Below are 9,734 nucleotides of genomic sequence, written 5' to 3'. Positions count from 1 at the left end.
TCAATGCTAATACCACCACATACCTGCTTGCCAACAGTGGACGGGTGTTTGAAAAAGAATAGACCAAAACAACAATTTTTGACGTTTTCTCTTCTAATATTTATTAATAATAATAATTATAATACTACCAGGGAATGGTAAAGGTAGTTATCTAGTTGCTGTGAGGGATCACAAAGAAATGGAAAATAAATTGGACCACATTTTCTAGTGGCTTCTAAATCGTATCTAAACCCAGTTGTTTTTTTGTTTGCTTTTTTGTCTTTTTTTCAACTGTTAATTTTGTCAGCAACACTTACCTAACTGTACTGTAATAATAGAAGATCAGCATTGTCACCTTAGGACAGGACTATAGAATTCCTTATCTCCATTACATGGGAGGAGGAGGGAGGAGTGTTCTGGAAGTAGCTAGAACCCTAAACTATTGAGGGCTTTCTGGAAGTCGGAAAAGGGTGGAGAAGAAAATAACAAAAATATGAAGGAAAAGCTTTATTTTCTAATTAATCCATATTGAATCCCATGAATTGCTATTTTTCTTCCTTCAGCTTTTATACTTTCCTAATACAGTATATACCTCTTAAATCTCCCTGGAAAAAAACCTGTGGAAAAACTCAGAGAATTGACATGCAGAATACAAAAAAACATACAAAAAACACAGCAAACAAGAATTGAGGAGATCTGCATTATAAAAACTTTAGTGAACTGAAATAAACTATTTTGGCAACACATACTAAAGAAAATGTTGCATTTGTTACTTCTTTATGTATTGATGCTAATGACTGTGCTTTTTCCTCTGTGCGAGAATTACTACTGAGTAATCTGGAAACTGTAGGCACTTTACATGGCTGGCTGAGCATATGAGCACTAGGGGCAGCAATATAAATGTGTATATGAAAACAATAATAAAAACATGAAAGAGCAAGTAAGTTAAATTGGAAACCGTCTGAAAAAAATAACCCAGTAGTTAATTAAATATACCTATAATTGTACAGTATACTGTATGTATATTGGTATTGTTTACCTACAATGCTGACTGCATCTATAACCATTTTAGATATTCAATCAAGCAAAGTTAACAGTAGAGCTGGATTTATTAACGTGTAAACTGGTGTAGCCAGGTGCTGGCACATGGGACCCTTCAATGGTGAAAAATGTATGAACTTTGCAGAACTTGGAATTCCTAACCTCTATGTTCACATTAGCACTGCATGTGTTCTATTGATTGGACAACATTAGACTGTGGAAGAGGGGACGCTGCTAATAAAAAGGATTGTGGGAGGTGTAGTTTCACTATGTGCAAGTGACACTGCTCTACAGCTGAGGAGAAAGTACAGTTCCCAGGGAGCCATAGGGCCAGAGACAAGTGGAGGCATTCTTAGTGGACTGCTCAAGGAGACACAGTGCTTTTGGCACCGGAACTGAGGATTAGAATGGACGTTTAGGCTAAAACATTGTGTCCTAAGAAGTTTCTTGTCCCAGGGATCCAGTGTGGGTTTGCTGGTTATCTGTTGCATCCCCAGTGTTTCAGTGCGGGTTTGCTAGTCATCTGCCGCATCCCCAGTGTTCCATTGTGAGTCCCCCAGTCATCTTCTGAATCTACAGCAGACTGAGACCTAGCAGAGCCAATCCAGGGGGTTTATACTATCCTTCTTCAAGCTTCCCCTTTGCATTCTTGGTGACCCTGGTATAGTTTAAGTGGGCTTGAGTATATGGTGAAACCTGGGCCCAGTTACATTTGGTGTTACTTTCTGTATGCAATGTTGGTAAGAAATTCCTCTGTATAGGAACCGTGTGGAACAGCGATCTGGCTCCTCCTATAGTCAGTCACATCCCCTCACAGTTAGAGACACACCTAGGGAACACAATTAACCCCTTGAGCACTCCTAGTGTTAACCCCTTCCCTGCCAGTGACATCAGTGCATTGCTGTATAAATGTCAGTTGTCCCAAAAAAAAATGTTAAAAATGTCTAGTAAAAAAAATGGCATACATCTATTCCCTATTTTGCTATAACTTTTGCGCAAACCAATCAATATACACTTATTGTGATTTTTTTAACAAAAATAGAATACATATTTGCTTAAACTGGTGAAGAAATTATTTATTTTACACTTTATTTTGGATATTTATTATAGTAAAAAGTTTTTTTTTTCAAAATTGTTTATAGTGCAAAAAATAAAAACCACAGACGTGATCAAATATCACCAAAAGAAAGCTCTATTTGTATCGCAAATTAAAACATGGTTTGGGGTAAGGGGAACCCATACCAACATTTTAAAAATAAACGGTATGGGATCCCCCCAAAATCCATACAAGACCCTTATCCGAGCATGCAGCCCGACAAGCCAGGAAACCATACCAGGCCACATGCCCTCCCCAACCAAAGCACCTTATCCCCATGTTGAAAGCTTTGCCCAATCAGGGCTTAGAATTCACAGTGCATTGTGGGGTGTTTGGCAGGCAAATATCCTGCCGAGCACCCCGCAAATTTTCGTGTTCGCCAAACGGGTGAACAGAAGAAGAAGGTGCGCGCTGTGATCCCCCAGAACTCACGGCGCATGCACCGAAACGCATTGCATTCTGGTCCCGTGACGTCATTCCCTCCTCATGCCGTTGCGTCCCAACGTGCGCTCCAGCCCTCCATTCGGGTACCGCACAGCTGACCTGGAAATATCCTATGGTCTAACAGAAACTTGCGCTCCTCCATGCAGCACACACGCATCGTAGGAATATACAGCAACAGCTTCAAGGGGACTTCACAACACGGCTGAGAGATAGACTGTCCTATGGACCCAATCTACATGCCTGTACACAGTAACTCACATGTGAGTGCTTTAATGCAGTTTGTTCATTAAAAGTTTACAGTTTTTCTAAGCGGCGCCTGTCTTTGTTGTTTTCTCTATTAGTAGGTAAAATAGAGGCCAGTGTACATCCAAAAATTATTTCCCTCTTCCCCAGTACATGGTTAACCCAGATCCCCCCTAATACAGAGCTCTCTCCCACCACCCTCAAATCTGTCACTAGATTAAAGCTCTCTCCTCCCATCTCCAATCCCCCCCCCCCTTTTCAGTACCAAACCTCCCAAAAGTCCTGAAAGGAAGGACTTTCTGTTGCCGCTATGTACTGTAAATCTACATTAGATGAGGAAGTTTAAGGAAGGGGAAGTTTAGGGGAAGGAGGAAGTACTGGTGGGAAGGAATATGTCGGTACTAAGGGGGGTCTGTACTGAGGGAGTGAGATTGAAGCAAGGGAGGGGTGAGACTGTGGGGGTAAATTTGTGCTGGTTGGGAGGTTGTGGCTGTTCGGGGGAGATCTGTGCTGTGGGGGTTATAGGAGGGGTGTATGTACAGGGAGGATAATTTTCCATGGTTCTGTATACAAAAGCTTGTGTATTATGTGCATTATGTACTTCTGCCTTGCACACTCTTTCCCTTAGCAATTAATCCAAATGGGTGGTAGGGATTTTACAGGACACAAAAAATACATCATGTAAATAAGATAACAAACTTTATTGAATAAAGATTTAAAACATTCCATCTCATGTGATTCATGGTAATAGCCAATGCCACACATATTGTCTACATACACATCCACATATTTTTTTTAGATCCGCCTATTGTATTGTATTGTAGACGATTATGTATAATATCAGTATATTATTTGTTAGGTCCCACTGTCCGATACGTTTTAAAGTTCATACTCTTCTTCAGGGACAACCAAAACCCGTAATCAGACTATTGACATAAACCAGGAAACATGAAGGTTGATTGCTTACAACACCCAAGGGTGTAGACAGAGTAGCATGTGGAGATGCGGCTTTTGAAATATGTATTAAAATAAACTTGTAACAGATTACAAAAGTGCTCAATTGGATGAAATCGGTTGGGGAGCTAACAGGTTAAGCCAGTGTTTCTCAATTCCAGTCCTCAGGCCCCCCCAACAGGTCAGGTTTTCAGGATTTCCCTCAGATGAAAAGGCTGTGGTGATTACTAAGGCAGTGAAACTGATCAAATCACCTGTGCAAAATAATGGAAATCCTGAAAACCTGACCTGTTGGGGGGGCCTGAGGACTGGAATTGAGAAACACTGGGTTAAGCAGTTCAGCTCATGCAAAGATACCAAGCAGACTACATCAAGAGACAGCGTGCAACACAAATAGACAAAAAAAAAACGCAAACATGGTCTGCTGCAGTCATTGCATTACGCACTTCTGGCCCCTGCATTCTGTACATTACACACTCCTGAGACTGCACTCTGTGCCTTACGCACACGCTACAGTCTGTGGGTTAATCACTCCTGAATACTAATCTCTATGGGTTGTGCACTCCTGAACCCTGCACTTCCTACATTATGCACACCTTGCCCCTGAACTCTGTACATTCCATACTCCTGAGACTACACTCTGTGCCTTACATATTCCTGAACCCTACACTCTACACTGTTGTGCACTCCTGAGCCCTGAACTCTCTGCATTATGCAATCCTGGCCCCTGTACTCTCTGCATTATGCACTCCTGGCCCTTGCACTCTCTGTGTTATGTATTACTGGTCTATGCACTCTATGTGAAACACATTCCTAAGCCCTGCACTCTGACTGTTACACGCTCCTGAGCCCTGCAGTCTGTTTATTACACATTCCTGAGCCCCAAACTGTGCATTACACTGTTTGACCCCTGCACTCTCTGCATTATGCACTCCTGTGCCCTGCACTTTACCTATTATGCACTCCTGGCCCCTGCACTTTGTACATTACACACTCCTGAAAATGCATTCTCTGCCTTATGCATTCCCAAGTACTGTGTGTGCTATGCACTCCTGAGTCTAGATAGAATTCTATATGTTGCATACTCCTGAGCCCTGCACTCTCTGCATTACGCACTCTTGTTCCCTGCATTCCCTGTGTTATGTACTCCGGGTTCCTGTACTCTTTGTGATATAGACTCCTGCTGTCCTCCACTCACTAGATTTTTGATTATGTGACGGCTCATTGCAATCTACACCTTGGCTTGGTCATGTGAGCAAAGCTAAAGAGAAGCCTAGGGGAGCCCTCTCTCATATCTGAAGTGTTGCTGTATCCATACCTCCCAACATTTTGAGATGGGAATGAGGGACACCTATTATCAAACGTATTTAGGCATAGGATACACCCTCTGCCACACCCCCTTAAAGGAGAATTAACCAAAAATAAAGGTTAATGAAATCCACAAGTGCTTTTTTTTTTATCACTACTATTCCTTTATATTGGCTTTTGCATTGTGCAAATGCAGAAATTTAGAAATTGGATGAAAAGTTTAGCACTGGGAAACACTTTTTGAAAGATAAAAATTGCATTTTATATACAACTACATGGATCAGACCGAAATGAGGAGGAAAGAGTGGCAGAGGGACATTGCTCCAAATCAGGAACAGTTCCTCGAAATCAGGGACAGTTGGGAGATATGCTGTATCTGAGGGTTTACAACAGAGGTGAAAATGGCACTGCACCTCTGTGAAATAAAAAAAAAAAACTTAAAATGGCTGGCAGTTGTGGCTTTGGGATCCAGGGCATGAAATGGGAGCACGTGCCCAGGCACTAGAAACACCCATGCTAGGTGATAGTTATAAAAGTGGACAACTCAGAGACCATTTTTTTGACAACTTAGAAGAAATCTATATTTGGCTGCCTTTAGATTTGTATGTGTGAATACATTTGACCTGTAAAGAGCGAATATATTTAAATTTTTACCATGCTCATCTACATTAGTCACAGTTTTTCTTAGTAATTAATAAATATAAAACCCATCAATAGAGGCATATTAATTGAGAATTACAATAGCACTAATAAACTCACAGCCTTCACAACATTTATATATTTTATTTGTTCTGAACAACATTGCTTTGTACAGAGAAGCAGTTCAGTCACCATCGTGCATATGTCACACAACTAGGTGAACAGATGAATGTGTGTAACTAAGCAAGTGTGACAATTTTGATTTAGCAAATCATAGGCTTGTGGTTTAGATGTGGGCCAACTGTTCTCACTTGGGAGATGGTTAAGCATTTTAGTCTCCGGGGCAAATTTTGCTGCACGTATTAACAAGTTTCTGGTGTTAAAGGTTTCCGGTATTAAAATTGAAAAGTAAATAAAATAACTTAGTAGCCACTGTGTAATATCGTCTCTCTGATGAGACAATGTTGTTTTATTGTAATTGCACAGTTGAGTGTTCAACCCGGATAGACCAACTGCCTAAAAATTATATTTGGAACTTTTGCCATTTCTACAAAGGAATGTCAGTTAGGAATGACTAATATAATGAGATATCAACCCCATTTCAAGGGAAAGCTTTACAAGCTGTGTGTGCAATATTCACTATATTGAATATATATATATACAGTATATATATATATTCAATATAGTGAATATTGCACACACAGCGATATATATATATATATATATATATATATATATATATATATATATATATATATTTAACTAAATTACCTGCAAGGAAAATGAGATTTGGCTCAACTGTCTTCCTCGGCAATGACATTAAACACATATAGGATCTAATGCCGCGTACACGCGATCATATTTCGGCTTGTAAAAAAATACGTTTTTCAGCCTCTAGAAAAAACAAAGTTTTTTCCAACTTCATCATTAAAACAACGTTGCCCACACACGATCGTTAAAAAAAATGCTCTATCAAAGCGCGGTGACGTACAACACATACGACGGCACTATAAAGAGGAAGTTCCATGCGGATGGCGCCACCCTTTGGGCTGCTTTAGCTGATTCCGTGTTAGTAAAAGACGATTCGCGCTTTTCTGTCTGTTACAGCGTGATGAATGTGCATCAGTGTCTGTTCCTAACAGAGAACTTGTAATTCCTTCTCTGGCTATTTTAATCACAAATTATTCACTATATATTTTACAGTTACTGTTGGTTATTACAAAACATATTCCTATTGATAGGGCAAATAAAAATATATGTAAAAATACAGTACTGTGCCATGGAGGTTAATGACTGCAATACTCCAACATCCAGTGATCCCTGCAAACAGGAGGAGGAGAGCACAGTCTTTTTCTGGGCAATTCTGCAGAGGTCAGGGCAGTGCAGTGTGGGAAACCAGAGAGTACAGACCTGTTGCTGTGGTGTCTGTTTACAACACCAAGGAGACTGACCTTGTTTGGAGACCGGGCTGCCATTTATGTGTACCCAGAGTGCCAGAGGACTGAGCCACTGAAAGATTGCTTGCTGAGTTGGAACCAGAGCTGGAGGGACCTGTTGCTGTGTGTGCCTGTGGCAGGACTGAACCAGTGAGGACCTGATTGTGAGGACTGAGGCTTGTGATGACCTGACTGAGCCACATAGGACAAATGATTGTCAAGTGTTCTGGACTGCAACCATTGTATACCACGAGTGGTGAGCAGAAACACCTGAGCTTATCCCATTACTATACTTATTTAATTCCAGTAGTGACTACTTCCTACTTAGCAGCTCATCAATCATCCATTGTGTGCAGTTTTAAAGAGACAGTAACAAGGGCACCACCTTACAGATGGCCCCAACTTTAGCCAGCTTAAATTTGTTAATTCGGCCCTTAGTACTTTACAGCCATCCCCAGGGGTATTCCATAGGGAACGTGTTTACCCACCCACTTTTAGGGGTGAATGTGCCAAGTGCACTCCAGGCACTGTTTGAGTAGTTATTGCCAAAAGCTACAGAGAGACTTTTCCTAGTGCCATTCATGCGTTTCACGGTTGATGTTATGGTTATCAATGTAGTGTATGTCACTTTAATTTGGACTGGACTAACTGCGGTTTAAGTTAATTGCCATAGTTAAGGTTAGTACACCCATCAATTAGTAATGCACTTTAACATTTTCACTGACCTGTTTATTGGTTTGTGCATTGTGTTTAGCTTGCCTTGCTACATATAAACTATATATATATATATATATATATATATATATATATATATATATATATATATAATGTAGCACTACCCCCGAAGGAGCTGCTGGTTTGGTTTGGGTGGCATGTTACCTCATGGCTCCTCCACCGCCTAGGGGTGTATGGTGAAAGTAGTAGTAACGGAATGTCCACGACAGGTGTCTTTTTCTGTGCTCTTTATTACCCAGCCGGGTAAAAACAAAAAAACTTGTGGTGAAGAGTAGGAATTCAGCAGAAGGAGAAATAACAGATTCAGGCGTAGCAATAGGGAAACAGTCCTGCTCCCAACAACACTTTCTTCGTTGCCACTCTAGCTAGAGTGGGTTTAGTGTACCTGGACAGGCCTCTCACTGACCTGGCAGCCAGCGTATCACTCGGATCGTAGGGAAAGTCTCTGCCACAGGCCCTCCTTAGAATTGAGATAGTGGAGATAATCCTCCTTAATAGACTTTACACCTCGATCTCCTTCAGGTAGTTTGCAGTTAGGTTACCGACTGATAGGTGACCGATGTCCAACCTCTCAATACCCGGTTACCTTGATCCCTGGTGGATGGTCGAGACCCTATTGGATTGCCAGCCTCTCTTGGCTCTCCTCAGGCGGACTCCCCACCAAACAGCTTCCTCGCAAAGGAACAACGCTTGGGATCTTCTTTAGGAGTAGGGACCCAGTCGATCACTTGGGCCCATATGACAGCTCAAAGATTCCGGACCAACCTGGTCCCAGAACCAGGAACACCACGTTGCATGTGCACCCCAGCCTGGAAGGCCATTTCGCTGGGGGGCCATGGTATGGTCACCCTGAAGGTGGGCGCCACACTGGAAGAACACCCAGACCAAAGGCGTCTGTCTCATAAATACCCTCCCCCAGCATGCACAGCAAGGAAAACCCCTCCTGATAGGCTGCTGGGCAAAAGCACCCAAACCTCGACTCCACTGCTGCCACCTGTCATCCTGGGGTGAGATTAGCACCCCAGAAGCGACAGAATGAGCCCACAGCACAGCCAAGCTGAGACAGAGACCCAAATTTAAACAAATCAGCCTGGTCAGAGCCAACTAACTCTCTGACCCCCTCTAAATTTAAATTGGCACCAGTTCTTAGAAGTAATCAGGCGCTCTATATATATATATATATATATATATATATATATATATATATATATATATATATATATATATATATATACACAGTGCCTTGAAAAAGTATTCATACCCCTTGAAATTTTCCACATTTTGTCATATTACAACCGAAAACGTAAATGTATTTTATTGGGATTTTATGTGATAGACAAACACATAGTGGCACAGAAATGAGAAGTGGAAGGAAAATGATACATGATTTTCAATTTGTTTTACAAATATACATTTGAAAAGTGTGGCATACATTTGTATTCAGCCCCCTTTACTCTGACACCCCTAACTAAAATAAATCGTGTAGAATAAATTGCCTTCAGAAGTCACCTAATTAGTAAAGAGAGACCACCTGTGTGTAATTTAAGCTCAGGATAAATACAGCTGTTCTGTGAAGCCCTCAGAGGTTTGTTAGAGAACATTAGTGAACATTTAGCATCATGAAGGCCAAGGAACACACCAGACAGGTCAGGGATAAAGTTGTGGTGAAGTTTAAAACAGGGTTAGGTTAGAAAAAAATATCCCATGCTTTGAACATCTCACTGGGCACTGTTCAATCCATCATCTGAAAGTGGAAAGAGTATGGCACAACTGCAAACCTACCAAGACATGTCCATCCACCTAAACTGACAGACCAGGCAAATAGAGCATTAATCAGATAAGCAGCCAAGAGGCCCATG

This window comes from Rana temporaria, chromosome 4 (assembly GCF_905171775.1).
Source record: "Rana temporaria chromosome 4, aRanTem1.1, whole genome shotgun sequence".
Classification (NCBI taxonomy): Eukaryota; Metazoa; Chordata; class Amphibia; order Anura; family Ranidae; genus Rana; species Rana temporaria.
The sequence above is the reverse complement of the archived record's forward strand: the minus strand, read 5'-3'. Positions refer to the sequence as shown.